General features: G+C 45.7%; 1 protein-coding gene across 7 annotated transcripts in view; it reads left to right on the top strand.

The window, feature by feature from the left end:
* The window catches only part of ALG2 (ALG2 alpha-1,3/1,6-mannosyltransferase), a 582,719-nt gene that overhangs the window by 506,616 nt on the left and 52,962 nt on the right, over nt 1–23,141 (top strand). For 2 of the 7 annotated variants that reach the window (XM_064490354.1, XM_064490350.1), the window contains one exon: nt 937–9,048. The exons of 2 other annotated variants lie outside the window; for them this stretch is intronic. The gene's annotated coding sequence lies outside the window, so the exon portion shown is untranslated. 3 more of the 7 variants (XM_064490353.1, XM_064490351.1, XM_064490355.1) reach the window with 3 other exon arrangements.

Below are 23,141 nucleotides of genomic sequence, written 5' to 3'. Positions count from 1 at the left end.
TAATGAATGTTGGTCTTTACTGTTACTCTAAGTGGTAATAGCCTAAAGGCATTGATGCTGGGTTTACCCAAAGGCAAAGAGGAGCCACTGATAACCTTTCAGCAAGAGAGTGATAGGATCCAGTCCTCATTTTAGAAAGGAGCCTGGAGGAGGCTCCTCCTGCTGGCATCATAGCCAGGGAAGAGGGAAGCTGGATTGTATCCTGATGTGAGCACAGCAGCACAGGCAGGCTTGTTTGAAACTGGCAAGACGTGTACCTGTGTGAAGCAAAGAAGAGGGAGGTGGTAAAAATGGAGATCTTGAAAGGAGACAGGGGAAGTAATCCCAGTTCCAAGTGGGGAGTTCTCAGATGGATTCTCCTTTCCTGTACCCCATAAACTTCAGTTTGCTTTCAATTTGCACTGGAATTTTAAAATCAATGGAAGCAGTAGAAGATAAAACTGAAGAAATATGGGCCACACAATGTAACAACGTTCCATGGGCCATTGGAGCCAAAATGACCAGATGCCAACATGGAGCTGACACAGTCTGCTGGAGACGAGGACATTGGAACTGGACAAGGGCAGCTAGGTCAGCAGCTTGAAGGTGGAGTTTAGTCTCCAGGCCCTGGAGCATCAGGAAGGCAACCAGACCTCGGTTCTCACTGCCAGCCTGTTAGCCCATTGTCTGGTTGGATGGCGTGTCCCGTCACTTTCCCCGATGTGCAGTGGGGGAAGGGCCACACGTGCGCATGGTCATGTTCTCCAACCAGCGCTGAGCCAGGATGCTTTGGAGGTATTGTAGAGGTCAGGAACAGTCAGAGGGAAACATGTTTGCTTGTTTGTTTTTTTTAATGGAATTAGAATCAGGAAATTTTAGTACCTATGTGTATTTATTAGACATGGTTGAGGGAGACAACAGTTAGAGCTCAACTAGTCTGATCTGCCCCTTCCACAGGTGAGAAGATCAAGGCCCAGAGAAAAAGAGGAAAGTCCCCATGTTCCTGTGCATCAGGGTCTCCTCTCCACTCCCCGTATCAGCGATCTTTCTCACCCTGCCACTGCCTCCCGTGTCGTAACAGTTCAGAGGACACTGAAGGCTGGGAGGTGCCGGAAAAGCAGAGCTGGAAGGGCACAGAGAGATCCCATCTCCTGCCACTGTACAGACAGTGAGACTCGCCTTAGGTCACAGGACGAGTCAGTGTTGGAGACAGGACCAGAGCTCTCACCTCACCGTGTGAGCTGTGACCAGACTCTCCCAGCTGTGCTGCCTCCCTCACTCTTGAGGTCTCAGAGGTAGGGACACTGCTGTGCACCACTGACCACGGAGTGGCCTCCTTCCGTGACAAGGCGGCAGCTCCATCCAAGCAGGCTGTGGCTCCTCAGGCTCCGCCTCTGTCTCCATGACAGAAAGGAGGCTGGCGACAAAGCAGAAGTGGCTTTGTTCAGAATCTCTTGTCTTCCTACGTCACATCCTTCAGAGTGCCTTCACTTCCTTTGTCTCATTTAAACCTCGTGACCCCTTAGTAAGACAGGCATGACAAACAGTATGACTCCCATTTTACAGATGAGGCAACTAAGGCTGGGGGTAAACACAGCCTCTGAGCATCAGAGCTAGCTGGGGTTACAGCCCAGTTCTCTTGACTTCCCAGATCAAGTAAGTGTCTTTGTATCTCAGGAGCCGTTCTTAAACTAGACTGCTCCCTAAGATTGGAATACACCCCTTAAAAGGATTTTAAAAGGTCTGGAGGTGGGGGGAAATCCCTGTCGCCATTCCTTAACAAAATCCTCTTTCTCAACTTCCCTGATGCCCAGGCGGGTACCCCTCACTGTCGCCATAGGCACATCCAATGTGTGGATGACCATCGCCCTCTCGTGGCTGATGGACAAAGTGCTTTCTAGTAACTAGGAGAACAAAGACCCGTCCATCTCCCAGCCTGCTCTCCCTGGCCAAGTGACAAGTGGTGGTGGCAGTTTTTTTGTTTTTTTGTTTTTTTGTTTTTATGTTTTTATGTTCTGGGGGCCCTGGACTGCCTCAGCTGGACTGACTAACAGGATGCACATCAGCTCAGGAAAGAGCTGTAGGGGCCAGGCTGAGGGGCCAAGTCTGAGGGACTGAGGTGAAAATGTGACTTCCGTCCGTTGCTTTGGTAGCATTTGGCTGAGAAGCCACAAGCCACCAGAGTTGCTCTAGCGCTCACAAGGGCGACACATGAGTGTCGGTTCTGCCTCAGAACACCCCCAGCCTACCACTCAGCTGTCCCTGAGACCCAAACTCACAGCCCAGCTCTTCCAAGAAGCTGCTCTCTCTGGAAGCGGGAGAGCTGTGTGCCTGGCTGGCAGCCCGCACCCCTGGTCCCGCCACTGCCGCAGGAAGAGTGAGTGGGGACTGGGCTGAGGTCTGCTCAACTCTTACACTTCTTTTTTTTCTTTTTTCTTGAAGTATAGTCAGTTACAGTGTGTCAATTTCTGATGTACAGCATGTTTCAGTCATATATACATACATATACATTAGTTTTCATATTCTTTTTCATTATAGGTTATTACAAGATATTGAACATAGTTCCCTGTTCTATACAGAAGAAATTTGGTCTTTATTTTATATACGGTAGTTTTGCAAACCTCGAACTCCCAATTTATCCCTTCCCACCCCGTTGGCCCCCCAGTAACCATAAGTTTGTTTACTGTATCTGTGAGTCTGTTTCTGTTTTGTAGATAAATTCATTAGTGTCTTCTTTTTCCTTTTTTTTAATTCCACGTATGAGTGATATCATATGTAGGGGCTGGTCTTGTTCAGCCCCGGGAATAAGGCCAGGCCCAGCCCGGAGCCAGTGAGGGAGAGAATGAGTGAGTTTGAATGAAAGAAGATTTAGCCCAGCCATCAATCTCCCAGGACTACACTAGCCCAGCAGGAGAGTGAGGCCACTCTCAGGGAAGATGGGCTTCGCCAGCATCACACCTGTCAGGGCTCTGCTCCAGGTTTGAGGATGACATCACAGAAGGAGCTTCTGGGAAGAGTGGGGATGACTGAGCATCCAACCTGCAATGCTTCTTTCTTCACCCATCTTTGCAGCCTCCAGTCCTCCTGGGCCAGCCCCCAGGAGAAGCAAGTTGGCAGGACCAGGGGTAGATTCCAGGGGAGCTATCTTAGTGCCTCTATTTTCTCATCTAGACAATGGGACCAAATACTATTGACTGACAGAGGTTTCAAACATTAGAAGAAGCAACTGATGAAAAGCTGTTAGCCCCGCAGTCAGTCTTCCTAATCATTTCTGGGCTTTGAGCGTTGGGCAGGCATTTCCTACCAAACCATCCATTCAGGCCCTGCTGCAGCAGGACAGGGGAGTGACCCAGTGTCTGGGCGCTGGAGCCCGCCTGCCCGAGTGTGACTCCTTGCTCTGACACCTCCAGCTGTGGCACTGTCTGCGCTACATGCCTCATACGGCCCGTCTAGAAGAGGGTGATGACAATAGCACTCACATCACAGGAGTGTTGTGAGCATTAAGTAAGTGAACACATGTCAAGAGATGAGAACAGTGCCTGGCACTTCGGAAATGCTCAGAGAAGTGAGCTCTTACTGTGTTATTGTGTAGAAGCTGCTTGTAGTGAGGCCGGCTCAGCCTGGCATGGTGTACCTCAAAGCTGGAGCTGAGCAGCCTTTTACTTAAACATGCATCCTTCCAATGCACCCACTGGGTATAGGCTTCCTCTCCGTGCTGTCAACATGCCACTGATGTGAGAAGAAGGGCAGAGGAGGCCTTAACGGCATTTGTCTGTCTAATATTTATTGAATTCATTAATGGGTGTTATTTTCTGCAGAGACTTGCACTACATACCTGGATTTGTCAGTGAGGAAGCAGTAGGTGAAATGTTGGGTGTGATCTCCTACCTGTGCCTGAACCAGACATGGGAGCCACGTGTCCACTGAGAACCCCAGAGACCTTCGTGCCAACCCAGGCCCATTTAATATTTTCATTAATGACTTGAAGGATGGAATCGAGACCCAGCTAATCAGATCTCCACATGATACGAGGCTGGAAGGGATCTTAGCCTCTTTGGAGGACAGGATTAAAATACAATCCAGGCTTGACGAATTGCAGAGAAGGACCTAAATCAATAAAGAGAGTGGCAATGAAGATAAATGCAAGCTGCTCTGAACAGAGCTGAGAAAATTAGCCAGATACCAAATGGTGATGAGAGCAATGAGTTTTGGGGGGGCCTGGGAGGAGCTACCTGGATGTAAATTAATCATGTTACAGCATTTGTAAAGCAGAGGCTCGCCTCTGTCATTGAGTGGATCTCAGACTTCAGTGAGTGTGAGAATTATCCAGAGAGCTTGGGGAAATGTAGGTTTCCAGGCCACAGGCCTGAGATTGTGCTTCAGTGGGTCTGAGACGGAGCTGAGCTGATTCTGAGGCCGGCCATCCATGGGTGGTGCTTTGAGAAAGTAAGAGCCCAGCAGATAAAGAGGCAGCTTCTGTCTACACCTCTATGTCCCAAATATCTACTCTGGACACAGCCCATGGAACGCTCTGCAAGGAGTGACTTCCATGGTCACACAAGCTTGAGGATGCTCCCTCTTAGAAAGAAAAACAAAAAAAAATCACAAGGGAAGTCAGCATATTAATGACTCCAACATTTTCTGTGATGAAATAAACAGCTTCACAGAGTTTCCCAAACTTTTCACCCAGGAGCCATTTCTTCCTGTAACATCCAGCAGCATCTTGCGGAACCCACTTCAGAAAATGGTGTGCCCAGTCACCCCTGCCCCTGTCAAATTCTCCAGGAGTTCTCAGCCCTCTCATTGCCCTGTGTTAAAATTTATCCAGGGGGCTGGAACTTGAAACCCTTTAAAATGCTGCTCTACCTCCCTGGCTCCCCACATCTGAATTTTCCTCTAACATTTTAGGAGAGGATGGAAGCAAATTAGAGCTCCAAGTCTTGGGCTTTCTCTCGCCTAGTGACAGTGCAGCCTGTACCCTGGATTGAGGAGGGAAGGGAGAGCACTGTGCCCTCTTTGTTCGTTGTTTCCTTGAGCGTGGATCCGAATCTGCTGTTCCTCCTCGTCTGTTCTCTCCTCTCCCCTGGTAATAGAGTGCCCCTGGCTCTTGAGTGAGGCCATGCCCCACACTGCGGAACCCCATGTCTCAGCCTCCTGTGCAGATGAGGCGGTCTGTCAGAGGCACGCAGAAATCACCAGGGCGGGTCTCTGGGAATTACTGTAAAGGGTGCTGACACATTTGGAAGGGCCCCCTATGTGCCCTTCCCCACTCTCTTCTTCCTCCAGGAGGGGCGTGGGCAGCCATCCTGGGCCGTGAAGGGAACTGGCAGAGGGAGGAGGGCAGAGCAGAAAGGTGGGCAGAGCAGAAAGGTAGAAGGCTGTGATGGCATGCTGAGGCCGTCAAAGCGACCCTGCGCTGCCCCAGAGGAGAAAGCGCACCCCTGTTTCATTTAAGCCGCCGTTTCTCAGGTCACTGTTACCAGGAGTTAATTTTGATCTCGCACCAGCAGAATCAGCAAAGCCCTTTGGTCCTCTTCCCCAAATCTCAGCCACGCTGGGCTACCACTCGACTGTGTCCCTGTGTGCCCTCGCTGCCATTCGTGTATGTTCGAGTGCACATGTGTTCTTACTCCGTCTTTGGCATGAGGCGGTTCTGCTTCTTGAGCCTGGCACCGCTCCCTGCATAGCCATGCCCCGTGTCTTTGGCTCCCTCACTCTTTTCTCCTTTATTGGAATTAACTGTGGGATGGAATTAACTCAGAATGACATTTCTGAGAGCCTCACATCCCTCTAGAATGAACTTCCCTTTTGGAATACCTGTCTTGAGAACATTTTTTTTCCCTAAAGTTTTATAACCTACATTCCTTTCTGAAACCAGTGAGTGACTCCTGAGAAGTGGGTTGATTGGAAACCCCATCTCAAGAATTCCCTTTATATCACCCATGAGACATGCTGAAAAGGGAAAGAAAAACCATGCAACTGCAAAGAAAAACAAGAAATGAACATAATCAAGAGTCAGAAGGCTTATGGTTACCAGGGGAAAAAGGAGAGCAGTGGAGGGATAAATGGGGAGTTCAGAATTTGCAGATACTAACTACTATATATAAAACAGATAAATAACAAGGTCCTACTGTATAATGCAGAGAACTATATTCAATACCTTGTAATAGCCTATAATGGAAAAGAATATGAAAAGGAATATATATATATGTATGTATATATATATAATATATATTTGAATCACTATGCTGTACACCAGAAACTAACACAACATGGTAAATCAACTATACTTCAATTTAAAAAAAGAAAGATGATGTAAGTATAACAGCTTAAAAAAAGAGTCAGAAAGATAACACGATTTACTCCAGCAATGGGTCAGAGGGCGGGAGAGTCCTCTCTGCAGTCAGTGCCCTCACTCCCACCTCCAGGGCCCTTAGAGCTCTGATCTGGGATGCTCCCCTCTCTTAGAGGTCCCACCGGCCTGGAGTCTGCATTTGGCCTGTTAGGTACCTGGCAAATGAGGAGAACCACTGGAGTTCCCTTCTGCTTCTGGCCATATGCAGAGGTCTGAACTTTCCCTCTCCTGTTCTTTGACTGGAAAGCCCATTTGCAAGGAGCTTTTTTTTTCCAAGTTCAGACCTAGAGAGGCTGTTGCATTTCTGAGCGCTTCAAATGGGAGACTTGGGAGAAGGAACTAGGGTCTGTTGAACACCTGGCAGCTGGCGGGTGCGTGCTCATCACTGTTCCTCTTCAGTTCAGCCCATTTTCATCATCTTCCTGATCCCTGAACTGGCCTCGTGAACTTTGCTGCCTGGCCTCTGCAGGTTTTCATGTTGTGAACCCTGGATGTACATAATGCAAACCCACACAGAGCATCTATTTTCACCCAATAATTAAGGCGGTATGTGTGTTGCCTTAAAACGGGTAGGAGCCATGTGTCATGCATTCTACATCCCCATTGCCTCCTGGTGATTGAATGAATGAATGAACAAACGAATGAATGCTGAATAAATATTGAACAAGTTAAATACTTATAAACATGTGCAAACCATGTTACTCCCATAGGGAAGAAGTTTAAGATGAAACTCACAAGATTTTGCTGGAGGATAATTGGACTCTCACTCCCTGATAACTCAAAACAAAAATTATCCCATTCTTTCCTGAATAGCTCCCAGATGATATCCTCTCCTTGTAAATTAAACTGTTTCCTCTAAAAACTTCGTGGAATAGATGAGGTGAGCATCTCTTGAAATGTCAAGTCATTTTTTCAATATACTCACTGGGTTGCTTATCGGACGCCTTGTGCTTCATCTTCAGCGTCCTTTGGCCAAATAAACCAGTCAGTGCTCAATTCTCCAATTGACTGGATAGCTCAGGGAACAAACCCTCAAATCTGATTACAGGAAAATTCATTACTTTAAGTCCTCCCTCAAGGTTCAGAGCTCATAAAAGAAACCTCCAGAGGCCCTGGCTTAGGGAACGAGAGGCCCCTTCGGTGCAAATCTACAGATTGGCAATAATTAACCTGAACTAATTATGGTCAAGCCCCAGGTCAGTCTTCCTAGCTCAAGGCTGCCTCCTGACAAGCGGGCTTTCAGAGCAAGAACTTTTCACTCAAACACAGAAGGCACATTCAGCAGATTTTAACATAAATGAGTATGTACCCGAATGGCATCCTCACCAGGCAGAGACCAGCTGGGATGCAGGCTCACTGGAGGGGACACAGAGCCCCAAAAAGGCAAATGTGCAAGGATGCTTTCGCTGGTCCTACTTAAGAGATTCTTAAAGCTTTTAAAACAAATGCTACCACAAATAATCAATACAGAAAGACAAACAGCAAGCTATGAAAGGATGACATGGAAAAATAAGAGAATAGTCCAAAAGAAAAAAACGGTAAATCATAAGGAGAGAGAGTTCACCACAGAAACAAGAGCCAATCAGCATAATCAACATGGTATTTTTAATGTTCAACCTTACTCTAGTAATAAAAAACCAAATAATGAGAGAATTTTTGTCTTAATAAATGACTAAATTATGGATATAATGCTCATATCTGTAGGGTGGTGAACTGAGCACTCTTAGTGGGAACATAAAGTGATAAATCATGCAGCTTTTGGAAGGTGACTTGGCAATAGATAACAAATGTCTTAAAATTTGCACATCCTTTAAACTTTTGACTTAAGAACTCTATCTTTAGGACAGTGGTTCCAAGCAGGTGCGATTTTGCCACCCAGGGGACACTGGGCAATCTGGAGATATTGATTGTCAGGACTGTGGGGGAGGGGTGTGTTACTGGCATCTAGTGGGTAGAGGCCACGTAACCTGCTAAACATCCCACAATGCATGGGACAGCCCTCCAAGAGTAAAAATTACTGGTCCAGAACATCCGTAGTGTCACTGTTGCAAAACCCTGACTTAGGAGGAAAAACTCAAGTACACAGGGATATATATCCAAGGATATTCCATGCTGCATTGTACAAAAAGTTAAAAATTAGAAACAGTGCATAACAATAGGGGACTGGTTAAACAGATCGTTCTCCATGCATTCACTAGAATACCACAGAGCCACCAAAAGTTAAATAAATCCGTGTTGATTGACGTGGAAATATATTCATCATATAGTGCTAAGTAAAAATGTCTGGTTTCAGAATCATGTGCCTAGTATGATAATATTTTTGTTTGCAGATATATGTATAGAAAAACTCTGAACACTTTAAACCTCCATATCACATATTTGACAATGGTATTCTCTAGGTGGAAACATGATGAGTGATTTCAATTATTTATTTTAGCTTATGAGTTTTCTATTTTTCTTCCAATGGCATGGCTAATGGGGACCTTGTAATGTAGTGTTTTGGACCAAGGACTGTAGAGTGAGACACAGAAGGTTTCTGGCTCGGTCCTTTCCCAGCAACGTGAAAACCCAAAAGCTCTGGGACCAGGGAGCCTGCAGCCCATGTGCCAACAAGCAGCTCGGGCTGCCCCACCTCAGAGAGCTTCACCCCAGTCCCCTTAAAGTCACCTTATGACATGATGTCCATTTTTCCCTTTTCTCTTCCTGGAAATCATCCAACAGCAATAATTTTTATTGAAACTGGAGACAACTAAAACTTAAAATTACTTGGAAGACCTGCCCACAGCAGTGGAATTAAGGAAAAGAATGAACATGGGAAATCTATGAAGAACTGGAGAGGCTGCAGACCCCAGGAAAGCCAGCAAACAGAGTTCCAGAAATGAGGGACACCCTCTGACGGACTATTGGAGTAGCTTGTTTAAATCAGTAGGAAGGCAATGGCTATCAGCTAGCTTGAGAACATTTTCTGGACATCGTTTTGTTTGTTTTTAATTGAAGTATAGTCAGTTACAATATGTCAGTTTCTGGTGTACAGCATAATGTTTCAGTCATACATATACATACATATATTTGTTTCCATGTTCTTTTTCTGGACATAGTTTGGTTTTAAGAAGTAGAGGAGGTGGAGCTAAATGAGAGATTACCCAAACTAGCCATGTTTGCAGGAAGCAGTCTTCCTCAAGCAGCCAAAGAGAAAAGGGAATTTGTATGGCAAAAAACCAAAAACAAAATCCAGCTTCTTATCTCCATCGGCTTGGGAGCAGTAAAAGCTAAACAACCTTATGTACAATACCTTGTAGCATTTTTTTTTTAATTGTTGTGCTGGGGACAGAGGGGCGAAGCCATCAGACACACTTTCCGTCTTTGCATAGCCAGTAGTTAGTCAAATGATTCCACAAATTGCAAATGTGCCACAGTGGGTAAGATCTTGGACTTTGGAGGTAGGTAAACTCAGGATCTAGGACCTGCTGGTCCACGTAAGCTCTCAGAGACTCTGCTCATCTGTCAAATGTGGACATATAACAGCCTTACCTCATAGGGATGTTGTAATGTGTGCGAGACGCTTAGCACAGTGCCCAGCACACAGTGAGTGCTCACTAGATGTTCGCTATTGTTACTCTTAGTACAGCCGACAGTCAGAGCAGCAGCAGCAGCAGTAAGAGCAGGATGAAGGGAAGACAAAAGTTGTAAGAATTTATAACAGGGCAGGGATGGGGGAGGTCTCATTTAGATGATGGGTCATGAAATCTTTGGGGAAGAGTCAGTGGGAACAAAAAGAACATTAGTCTCCAGGAATTTACAAAAACCATGGGGCTGAGTTGGATCCCACCAGTGCATGGCACCAGTGTTCTAGCTGAGCTTAGCTGGATCTCAGGGGCCAGGAGACCCCTGCCAACATGACATCTGAGGTGAATTATAAAGCCGAGGCCCCTCACCCACCCCATTCTGTCCCTCTGTCAGCAGGTGCGAGCAGCCCCGCAGGAGCTAATGAAATGTTTACTGAAAAGATTAGCTTGTCAGTGGAGCCAGACAGATGCTATCGATCCTCTGCTCATCTGTCATCCCTGCCCCATCTGAGACTAGGTGTGGGAGCAGGTTTCCTCTGACCCAGAACTGGAAACGATGTCAGCAATGTGCAAAGGTCTCTTAGATCTGTGATGTGGTCGGAGTGGTCTCCAAGTCACTGGAAGTCCCCTCAGATTACTGAGCTCTGGGATTATGAAAAGAGCATAGGAAGTCTCGGGCAGGAGTTCAAATCCTGCCTTATTTATTTTGTGACCTCAGACTGTAAGACTCAGTTATTCTCATCTGTAAATGGGGGAAATAATTCCTACCTCTTGGAAGTGTGTCATGACTTAAATCAAGAAATGGCTATCAAAGTTCTAAGACCCAACATTGTTAAAGGGATATTTGATTTTTAAAAATGAGAAAATTGAGGCTGAGATGAGCACTCTTCTCTTGTCCTACTCCGTGGATTTTTCTAAAGTGTAACCCTATTTGGTTGTCTTGAGGAATCTGGCTTGGAAGATGTTCTGAAGAGCTTGACCTTTGACCTGAGGGCAGTGCTGAGCCACTGAAGGGTGCAACTTGATAAAATATGAGTTTAGCAAGATCACTCTGGCAGTAAGGAGTTAAGACTGGAATTTGTCACAGCCCAGGTAATGGCAGTAGGAATACGGAGGCCCCTTGGAGACTGAATGTATATGGCTTGATGACTAATTGATTGACTTATTGGACAGAAGAGATGGGGGTGGGATGGCTCCCAGGTTCCTAGTGGCACTTCCCATGAGATGGGGAGCCCTAGGGGAGGAGCAGATGAAGGGAAGATAATGAGCTTATTTTGAACATGTTGAGTGTGAGATGCTTAGGAGACTCTCAAGTGAGGTGTCTGCCAGGTGGTGAGAGATCAGCCCATTGCCCAGGAGTCAGATCTGGACTCTGTATATTCGGGAGTCCCCGTCATCATCCTTGTCATCATCATTGTCGTTATCACTGTCCTCATCATCAAGTTGGTAGTGGAAACCACCAGAGTGGATGGGAGAATGCTGCCCATGGAGAATGCTTGTCAAGGGGACAGACAGAAAGAGATGCCCGCAAAAGGAAGAGCAGTTCCAGGATAGCCAAGGGAGAGTGAGTTCCGGGAAAGAGGGAGGGAGTGATCGACAGTAGAAAATTCTACAAAAGGGTCATATTAAAAAAGAAAACAACAACAACAAAAACATATCTCCTGGCTTTGGTAACAAGGAGCTAATTTTGAACTTAGGAAAGACCGTTCCTGTGGGGCAATTGAGAGTGGGTGGGAGGCTGAGAATATGTGAGTGGAGATGTCTCAACACCAAGAGGAGGAGGAGGGAGGGAGAGAAGGAAGGAGAGAAGCTACAGCAGGGGGACCGTGGGGGAAAGCAGGGTCTTTTAGGATGGGAGTCACTTGAGAGTCTTCCAATGTGTGGGAAGAATCCAGGAGAGAGTGAGATGGTCAAGGCTGAGTGAAGAGAGAGGAGCAAGGCCCCGAGGAGACACAGACTCAGAGCCCAGGCGGGGGACCCAGACACCTCTGCAACTAAAGAGCAGCCCTGCAGACTGGGTAGGCTGAACCCCAGCAGGAAGGAAGGGAAGCTAAGCAGAACCCCTTCTCCATGGCATCTGTTTTCTTGGGAAGGGAGGTGAGGCTGTCTGATGACAGGGAGAAATGGGTTAGGGGCTTGAGGCAAGTCGGAAAGCTGTGAAACAGTTGCTGTGGGGAATGGAAGAGAGAGAGAGAGAGCTTATATCGGGCACATAAAAGGACTGCCAGGCCGGGCAGAGGCCCAGCTGGGATGGAGACCATGAATGTGCACAGGGAGAGAAGCACTGGGTCTGAGTGATGCCCAGGATTCAAATGTGCAGGACGTGGAAATGGATGGCAGGTAGAGGGGAGGGAGGAGTGTCTGCCAGGACCCTCAGGTGCTGGGCTGGGGGACGTGGATGCCATTCAACTCAACTGCACACCTGGGCAGGGACTGGGAGCAAGTCTGGAAGGGAGTTTCAGAGCTGGCTGCCCAGAGACCCTGCTTCCCACCGGTGAGCAGGTACCCCACCCTCCTCATCCCCTCTTTGAAGCCTCTTGCTTTTCACCCTTTCAGTTGCCATGAAAGTTGCCAAACTTGATTGTCTGGCATCTGGAGACCAGAGAGGATGCTGCCTCTGCATTTCAGTCTGTCTCCAGTGCACAGAGCAGAGAGAGGCCGAGCCAGGGACGCAGCCAGGTGCTATCTGAACCTGAACTGACCCTGGGCAGTTCTCGTCCTGTTTCTCTGCCTCAGTGTCCACATCTAGACAATAAGAAGATTGTTTCCAGGAAATTCCGAGGAACCGGGTCAGTGCAGACATCCTTCAAAGTGAAGTTTCACTTACGAGTGTGTTTTTTTTTATAACCTGAGGTGTGGGAGGGGAGGGAGGGGACACCCCAGAGCCGAGCTCAGAAACACAAACCCGTGGTTAGCAGCGAATCGTCTAAACAAGATCTGGATGTGCACCGTTTCCTGTTAATTAATGGCTTCTCTTGGGGTTATTAAGTTAGACTGGGTAGGTGTGTGGCCTTTCTTTCTACTGCCCTTCCAATTAACAGGCACTTTGCTTGGTAAATGTTAATTTAGAGTAATTGGGCGTGCAGATGAGGGACGGGAGCAGGGGAGGGGGGACAATGCTCCCTCTACTGTAGGTTAATTGCTAGTAAGTGCCGTTCCTGCAGCAGCCCTGGTCTCCAATGATTAATGGCCTTGGAGTCCAGGCTGAAACTCCTGAGCGCCAGCAGAGGCTTAACCCTTCAATGACCGAGATGAAGACAGAGAAAAATCTCAGCAGATCTTCCTGGTTTCTGAGCAAGACCTGTGCTGTAATCCTCATGTGCAAGACTGTAAGTCAGATCTCTTCCCACTGGTATGTTCTGAGAGTCAGCTCTCCATCAAGATAATGTTGGAAAGATACTTCATGCCACCATAGCGTTAGCTAACACCTCTATCCCACCGTGTAGTTACCATGGTGAGAACATTTAAGAACTACCCTCTTAGCACCTTTCAAGGGTATAATACAGTATTACTAGCTATAATCACCACGCTGTGCACTTGGTCCCCAAAAATCGTTAATTGTAACTGGAAGGTATACCTTTGGACCAGCATCTCCCCGTTTCCCCCACCTCCCAGCTCCTGATAACAACTATTCTACTGTGTTTCTATGAATCTGGCTTTTTTAGATTCCACATATGCATGATACACGTGTGAAATACATATACAGAATTCGTCTCTTTCTGTCTGACTACTTTCATTTAGCATAATGCTCTCAATGTTCGTCCGTTGCAAAGTTGTTGCAAATGGCAGGATTTTCTTCCTTCTCATGGCTAAATAGTACTCCGTTGTGTGTGTGTGTGTATATAAATATCACATCATCTTTATCCATTCATCCTCTGATGGACACTTGGGTTGTTTCCTTATCTTGGCTATTGGTGAATAACACTGCTATAAATATGGGAGTACAGGTATCTCTTTGAAATCCTGTTTTCATTTCCTTAGGATATAGACCCAGAAGTGGGATTGCTGGATCACATGTAGTTCTGTTTTTAAAAGATATTTATTCCACAAGAATGTCCATCCCCAAGGTGCTCTGAGACTGATCCCATTCACCCCACCCCCAATATACACACCTTTTCCCTCCCTCCTCCCACCCAGGTGGATTCCTGGCTTCTCCCTTCTTTTTAGAAAGGGTAGAAAGTCCCGCAGAGATGCTGTCCAATCTCCAGTGCTTTCCTTCACAAGATCAATTCAGGGCACTGAAATCCAGCATAGGGACTGGCAGTGAGGGAGGGGAAAATGGGCAGAGAGCAGAGAGACCATTCAAGGAGCGTTCAGTAATTAGGTGCATTCTCCAGCTGCGATGTCTGCACTCAGAGCTTCCTCAGGCAGCACCAGGGCTGGGATAACTGCTGAGCCCACTGGGCAGCCACTGGAGCACCAACTCTTGTCATGCAAAGACCTGGAAAGGTACAGCTCGGGAAAAATGGATTTACTGGAATTCCTCACAAGGAGATGATTCTGTGTGGTCACAACACTTCAATAAGTCTCTCTTTTTTAGGTGGGGGAGGAGTAATGAGGTTTCTGAGGGACATGCTTGCAAGAAACCATCTCAGAGCGGAGTGAGTTGAGTTTTGGTTTCACTAGGGGGGTGGTGGGCATGTTTGGAGGTAGAACCCAATTTGTCAGCATAGAAGAGGAGAAGCTGAGTGAGGGCTGTCAGCAGTAGTCCCCCTTCTGAAATGGAGCTTGGCCTCTTCTTTAAACTACAGCTGTTTGGTACAGCACCATTTATGTAAACATGGAGGGGGCTACATGTACGTACGGAGGTGTGTGTATGTGCACATGCATGCACTTGTGCGTGCATGTCCGTGTTGGTCTAGGCATGAAATATCCCTGGAAGAACCTGGCAACATGTCCCCATTGGTTGCCTCTGGGGAGGAGATCTGAGTAGCCTCGGGACCGTCTCAGGAGATAGGATTGGCTGCTGTAAGACGTGACCCCAGAATCCAAAGCTAAAACAAGAAGGCATTTCATTTCTCTCACAAACCAGGGCTGGGAGAGCGGGAAGAAAGGGTCAGGGACTCCCGAGGCTCGTTGCTTTCTGCTACTCTGCTTTCCTCCTCTGTCTGGACAAAGCTGCCTCCCACCGTGTCTGCATTCCAGCCAGTAGGAAAGGGGACATCAAGGAAGCAGAAGGCACATCCAGGCCATTTCGAGGAGCCACGGGGAGCTTGAGCAGCTGCTTCTGCTCACCTGCCGTTGACTAGAACTCAGTCACTTGGCCACACCCGGGAAGTGTCCTCCTTAGCTGAGAAGTCATGAGCCCAGCTAAAACTTGGAGCTTTATTTCTAAAGAAAGAAGAGGAGACTAGGTATAAGGGGACAGTTAGTAGTCTTTACCTAGAACAGGATAAAAGGGATTTTTTTACTTTATGTATCTGTCTTATACCTTTGGAACCTCATAAATTAAGAATAAGTTTCAAGTTTGAAAACCTTATTATATTAAAAAAAATTTTTTTTAATTTCCATGCATCCTTTAGAAACCTTATTATATTAAAAGTTACAAACTGAGCACATACATCTACGTCTCCACCATACCATGGGCCCATCTAAGGTATTTTTTAAAGAATTAAGTCACATCAGTGCCAGAAAATAAGAGAGCATGCCAGCAGATCAGAGAGTCTGAGAAAATGTAGGAAGCTGGAAAGCAGGTGAGATCGATTGACTGAGAAGGCGCAAAGGCAAACCATACCCCAAACACCAGGACCAAGAACTTCCTTCTCAAGGGCATTCCACAGAAGCTTCAAACTCAGAGCTGAGAACTAGAAAACAGAAACACAGGGCATCATCAGAAGAATTGAGCGGAGAACCCCATACACTGTCCCTTAGCCTGTTTGGGCCCTGACTTTTCTCCTCCCCGCTCCCCCTCCCAACATACCTTCAACCCATAAAAAGCAACTAGTAATAGAAATTTTGTCTCTTGAGTCCCTAGGATCCAAGATTTATCCTCCAAAAAAATGTGGGTGATCTATCCAGGAAGAGATCCTAATGTGGGTGTCGGAACTCAAGAGAGAAGCAGAATAGAGCTTAGAATCACTCCAGACATCCACAACAGACACATATGTCAGGGGTAGGAGGGTGTTTCTCTGCCCAAGAGGAAAACACAGTAAAGTGTTCCAGTGCATTCTTTAAACTTCTCTGGACATTGGCAAGGCTGGGCAGCCCCAGGTTGCAACGGAGAGGCAAAGCCTGCTGATGACACGGTCCGACCGCTGACGAGCCCGTAGCCAGCCCTCCCTTCAAGGGAGAGGCCTCCTGGGAAATGGGCCCGACCAGCTACCTAGACAGATGAGCCTAGTCTTTCATGTATGAAAGTAGATGAACAGCCATGGGCCACCAGACATTTCAGGAAAACCAAGAGCATGAAAGAGCTAAACAGAGATGAATAAATGGGAGCTATCTCAAAAAAAAAAAAAAAAAAGACACAGTAGGAAACATTCAAGAAGAAATTGCTGACTTTGGAGAGATTTGAAAGAATGCTAAATCTCGAACACAAGGAGCCATAGAATAAGGAATTATTTCTGGAAATTTAAAATGATTGTCAACATTTAAAAAAAAAAAACCAACAAACAGGAGTAAAAGAGTGGTCGAGACTAAAACCTAGACCAGTTATCTGGAAGTCCATGAAATCTCTTCGAGCACGAGGAAAACACAAAGCAGTGAAAAGTGAAAGAGAAGTCCAGAGACAGAGGAAAGATCCAGGAGGTCACATCCATTCATTCAACAGGAGTTTGAGAAAGAACCAAAATAAAAGGAGAGGGTGTTGGGGTGGATCAAAAACATAATAGAACATTTTTCTGAGCTAGGGAAGACACAAATCTTCAGATTGGAAGAGCCCACCAGGTATGAAGCAGGACGAATAAAAACAAGGTCCACTCCAGACACTCGTAGAAATGTCAGAACTCCCAAGGGCAATGATATAGTCTTAAAAGCTTCCAGAAAGGGGGAAAAAAAAAGAGGTCAGCTACAAAGGAATAAGAATCTAACATCAGACTTCCCATCAGAAACACTTTTAAACCATGGCCTTAAATTTCCAAGGGAATGTGAATTTGAGACTAAATTACACTCCAGGCCAAACCAGCAATCAGTGGGGAGAAGATATTTTCATTTCTGCAAGGAAAGCTTGTAACAGATGTATTCAGATTTACAAATTACTCAGGGAGGGACTTGAATAAAGAAAAAGGGGTAGAAGAATGAGATTTCAGGAAACATGAGATTCAAACAAACTAATAAAAATATTGATAGCTCAGTAAAAGTGAGGAAAATAAAAATGAAAGTAAAAGACAGCTTTGAACCTTGACAATTGTGTAGTTAAGTGTTAAGTACAAGTGATTTTCTTTCTTTCTTTATAGATTTGATCACATTTTGTTCTGCAGTGATTAATATTTACATAACCACAATATGGTAACATGCTATTTTTATTGGGTTTAAGTATTCAGAAGTTCAAGCCTTAGAAGACTTGCCTGTATAGTTCCGGAACAGAATGTAAATGTTATAAACTGTGCAAGTGGGAAGAATGAAGATCTAATGTACTGATGGAGAGGAACACACACAATGTGAAGAAGCAAACGTAAGTTGTAGAATAATAGAAAGAGTATGACCCCCCATATGTATGCCCAGGAGACTTACGGTTTTTGGTGAGGCCCTGAACAAAAACAACTGGCTGAGGAAAAAGGACTACGTTTTATGGAACCCATAATCTAAAGCTAGAGAGAAACCTCAGCTGCTCTAAATCTTATAAAAACAAAACAAAACAACAACAAAACACCCCATAGACCAAAAAGCAATGAAAGATCAACACTGCCATCTACTGAGGACTTCTTGGAGAGTAGACTAAATTGGAATGCTTTTTGTTTTGTTTTGTTTTATAAGTAATAGTACCTTTTGAGACTTGCACAGACCTGAAATCTACTTTATCTTCTCCGGGAGCCTGGATTAGTAGCAATATAAGTTAAGAACTCTGGATCATACAGAGAGATGCTTGGGAAAGCTTGGACAACAGTTTAAGACATGGAGTTTGTTCACCCTGGGAAAGAGCCAACCCAAGGGACATGCTCTCAATTTCTGACATGGCTGTACTGGGGCAAAGGCCTGGTGTGTGGGGCCAATGAGAAGGAGTGATAGGGTACTAGGGAGACCTTTTAATAAGTATTACTTTCTAAAAATAACTTACATTGTCCCCTGAAATAAGGGATGCACCCCGGTCACTGGAGAGGCAGTGGAAGCCTCTATCCTGGAAGTGGCAGAAGGGCTGTCTGTGTGTCTGAGAGTTGCTGGAGCCCATGGCCCCAGCATGCAGCTGTCCAGCACGTACTCATCGGGTGTCTTTATATGTCACAGACCGTGCAAGTCCCTACACCCTGAGTCACAGATCTGACTTACAGAATGACTCAAGCATAGCCGAGGCACCAAGAAGTCCAAGAGGAACCAAACTATATACCTGGTGAGGCATCCTGCCAAACCCAACCTGTGTTTAAGCCAGCGCTGGATTTCCGAACCATGCTTACCGATGCTTAGGACACATTCCTTAAAAACCCAGGCCCTGCAGCCTAACAAATCAAACTCCTGTACCTTTTTGAAGTAAAGGTTGAAAATATTAACACCGCAATAAGATCAAAGCAGACTTCATTCACTTACTGGCTTAAGAAAGAAACAAAATAAAACCTGTATTAGAATCACAAAATATTAGAGCTGGAAAGACTTCCAAAATCATCTGGTTCACTAAACTCATAAGCTGGGCTGAGGTTGGGGATGTTGTCAATAAGAATTCTGGTTGCTTTTTAATTTGGAAGGACAGGACAAGAAAAGAAATAGAAGATGAATAACAGACACAGAATTTGTTTTAAATATTTATTGAGCATGCAAAAATATTCTTTCACTTTAAATAATTTAAATCAAAAGGCGCCAACTTCCATCTTACTAAAAGGTGCTGGGTTCTAAGGAGAGCCCTTTTTTTTTTTTAATGACATCAAGTATGAGAAGAATACAAAGAATACAAAGAAAGGACAATGGGAAAGGTTCATGGAATAAGTAAACAGAATAGCAAGGGGGAAGCTCTCCAGAGATTGGTGGGGTGGTGGGTAAGGACAAAGAAAAAGGTCTTCTCTAAGAAGACCTGAGGGACCTGGGGGCTGGAATGCCTTTATAAAAAGCTGACAGACCCTCTACTGCGGGATCCCCAGGGCGAAGGACTTTGCTCCTACAAAGGAAATAGCCATCTCCATAGCCGGCTTCTGTCTGATCAGTTATGTTCTTTAAGGATTCCTTTAACTAGATGTTTATTCATTCAACAAACTCTTCTGTTTCGAGAAGAGTTTGCTCTGCTCTGCTGTGCTCTGGACTAGGCAAGAGGTTCACCAAAATGGATGAGCCATGGTCCTCATTCTTGAGGTATTCATATCTAGTGGGCAGAGAGAGCCCTGGGAACCACTCCAGGACATAACATTTATACAAGAAGTTGGAAGGGTCTGTGTAATGTGTGTGACCTGACATGTCTTCCTACACAGAGTGTGGAGGAGACACAAAGAGGACTCCCTGAAGAAGTGGGGTTGTGCTTCTGACAGGGCGCACCAAACTCAGGCCACGCTCCCGGAGAAGCCCAGGGTCCCAGTGGACTTAGCATCCAAATCATCCTGGAACCTATTATGTGAGTTCTGATAATAGGTCCTTGGAAAGGGAAAGATGTGAAAACTATCTGCTTCCTTGAAGGTGAAGAGGGAAGGGGTCCTCTGAATCTCCACGGGGTTAAACCAGGAATGAAGTGAAGTTAGAAGTTGAGCCCAGTGACTTGGAAATACTGCCGGGGATCAGTGATCTACCAACAGGCAGTGTGAGTGAATGTGGAGGAAACGACTTTTGAGCTGGGCTTTGGGGATGATTCAGTTAGCAAGGCAGAGGGCAGGGAAAATATTGTCCCGGTAGCAAGCAGAGCCTGAGCGAAGTGGTAAGAAGCAGGGCATGCTGGGAATATTGGGTGATTCAGCAGAACCAGCGCAGAAAGAATGCCGGATTGAAAGTGTGGCAGAAGATCGTTTTTTCAAACAGATTTATTGAGATATAATTTATACACTCTATAAATCACCCATTATGTGTGTATAATTAATTATTTTTATTGAATTTATAGATTAGTGTATTCATCACCAAAGTTCAGCTTTAAAACATCTCCATCATTGCAAAAAGTTCCCTGGTGGTGTCTGCAGTCTTTTGGCGTGCTTACTTCACTTAGCACGATGGGTTTGAGGTCCATCCATGTTGGCATCATGTACCAGTGGCCTATCCCCTTTGATTGCTGAATAGTAAGCCACTGAATAAATACAACATTTTTTTAAAAACTCAGTTTACCAGCTGGTGGATATTTTGATTTCTTCCATTTTTGGCTGTGATGAACAATGCTGCTATGAGCACTCGCCTACTGTTCTTTGTGTGGATGTTTTCATTTTACTTAAATCAGGGTTGCCAGATTCAGTGAGTAAATGCAGATGCCTGAAACCGTTTAAGTTCAATCCATTTCACCTGCCTTCACTAATCAAGGTCGTTTTAAGACTTGCATGTTCTCCAAGCGGCCTGTAGCCCAAACAATAAGATATTTGCCTGAGTTGTTGTCTAGAAACTTGGAGTCAGCTGCATCTAATTCAAGCTAAGCCAGTTAAGATTGAACTACCGCCCCTTCAACGGGGCATGCGCAAGTGTGACGTGTTCAAACGTGCCGGGGCCTGTAGCCTTGTTACGCCTGCGCAGAAAGGCATTACTGCTCCCACACCTCACACCGCCCTGCTGCTTTCTTGGTTATCCCACAAGTACTCCAGCCCCTTGCCTTGGGGGAGGCAGATTTGAGTTTTGTCCTACCATCTCCTCGCTTGGCTGCCTTGCGAATAAACCCTTTCTTTGCTGCAAGCCTCGGCGTCTCCGCGGTTTGAGTGGGTGTGCGTCCAGCAAGACGAGCCAGCCAGGAGGTAAGTCCAGAGCGGCTTGTGCCCGTGGTTCGTGGGCCCCTTGCGGGTCCTGAGAGCTTAGGCACGAGTCCAAGCAGCTCCTTGGTCTGTTTGCTCCGGGGACCGTCCCCTGGATTTCCCCAGCGAGGTGTCACCATACTTTGACACGTAGTGTCATTTTGCAGCACCCCCCCCCCAAAAAAAAACTGGGGGATTGGGTTTGGAAGATGTCTTTTGGGTGATTAACCTCGTTAAAGAAACGCAGTCCTGACTGGGTCGTGGGTTGGAGGTCCACCTGGCGGAACTTGGGCAAGCAATATAAAAGGTCACAACCGTGGAGGTGCATGGTACCTGGGTTAGAGGCCGGGGACTTTGTTTTGGGGTCTTGTTTGTTCTGGTCTTGTTTGCCATGTCTGTCTACGTCTGGTTGTCTAAATTGTTAAGAACTGGTTAACTGGGGATTGAGCTTCTTGGGGCCCAAGGAGCACCAGGTAGAGAGGACCTGTAGGGAGATTTTGTTGCCGCAATCACCTGGAAGCAAACCAAATGGGAAATGTTCCTCTTTGCAGCCCTCTAGGCTACATTGTCTGAAACTGGGTAACTTTCAGTTATGAATCCATGGAAAAGCAAGAAAAAGATGGTATTTTTTGTAACACTGCATGGCCTTTAGACTCAGGAGCAAAATGGCCTGAAAATGGATCCTTTATTACAATACAATTTTGCAACTAGATTTATTTTGTAAATGGGATGAAATACCTTTTGTACAGTCTTCTATTGTGTCAGAATACACCTGTGCAAATAGGATGTAAGATTATGACCCAACAGGAAGGACAGCAAAGAAACTTCACTTGGAAGGAAGGAGGCCTTGCTGTTAATTCAGTCAAACACTGACTGCTCCTCCCCCACCCCCACAGCCAACACCTGAGCCACAGCCTCAGGCTCGTCGCCAAACCCTTCCCCCAACCCCACCCGCCGCCAGTCTCTGAGGGACTAGAAATAGGAGATAGAGGTGGTCTCCCCCTCTCATACCGGCCAGGAAGCTACCCAAACTCAGGTGGGACAGTATTACTTAAGGCAAGTGCCCAGCTGGGTGGTGTGACTGCTGAAATTGAGCAGCTGATGATCTGGGCCCACTCCCCTTTTCAACTTCGGATTTACTTAATTGGAAGAACAATATGCCAACTTACAGAGATGACCCAAAGAGAATGGAAAATCTTTTTTCATCTAATTTTTTGTGACCCATAAACTGACCTGGGCAGATGTTCAAAATTTACTAAATACCCTCCCTTCCTCACTTCACAAGACTGTCAGATGGTGCTGGATAAAGCCAGGGAGGAGGCAGATGGGCTTCATACAGAAACCCTGACAGCCCGGTACAGGATGCCATAAGTGTAGCTGGACCAACAGTGGGTCCTAATTGGGATGTAATGGTGGGAGAGGCCAAACCTTGAACACTATCCAGGTCTCATTCTAGCAGGATTGTGAAGAAGTGTGCCAGCACAAAGAAGCCTTAATAAAGAACAGGAGGTAAAAGAAACCAAATGAAAATCCCTCAGAATTTCTAGAAAGGGTCTTTAGAGCATATAGGCATATGCAGTTGCACATGACTTTACAGTACCCCTGATACACAGAGGAAAGTGCCAAAGGTGGAAGGGGTATCAGGAATGTGGATGTCTCAACTTGTCGAAATTGCCTTCAGAATTTTTAGTGGCAGGGACCGAATTCTCTCCTACATAGCCTCTCCAACATTTATTTGTAGACTTTTTGGTAATGGCCATTCTGACAAGTGTGAGGTGATACCTTATTGTGATTTTGATTTGCATTTCTCGAATTAGTAATGTTGAGCATCTTTTCATGTGCCTGTTAGCCATCTGTATGTCTTTGGGAAAATGGCTACAAATTTTCACCCGTTTCTTGATTGGATTGGTTTTATTTATTTATTTTGATACTGAGTTGTACGAACTGTTTGTATATTTTTGGATATTAACCCTTGTCAGTTGCATCATTTGCAAATATTTTTTCCTGTTCTGTAGGTTGTCTTTTTATTTTATTGATAGTTTCCTTTGTTGTGCAGAAAGCATTGTTGATCAGGTCCCATTTGTTTGGTTTTGCTTTTCTTTCTTTTGCCTTAGACTGATCCAAGAAAGTATCGCTACAATTTATGTTAGAATGTCCTGCTGATATTCTCTTCTAGACCATTTTGTGTTTATTTTCCTATGTGGTGTAAAAGAATGTTCTAATTTCATTGTTTTGCATGTGGCTATGCAG

The sequence above is a fragment of the Camelus dromedarius genome, chromosome 10, assembly GCF_036321535.1.
Source record: "Camelus dromedarius isolate mCamDro1 chromosome 10, mCamDro1.pat, whole genome shotgun sequence".
NCBI classification, from domain to species: Eukaryota; Metazoa; Chordata; class Mammalia; order Artiodactyla; family Camelidae; genus Camelus; species Camelus dromedarius.
The sequence above is the reverse complement of the archived record's forward strand: the minus strand, read 5'-3'. Positions and strand labels throughout refer to the sequence as shown.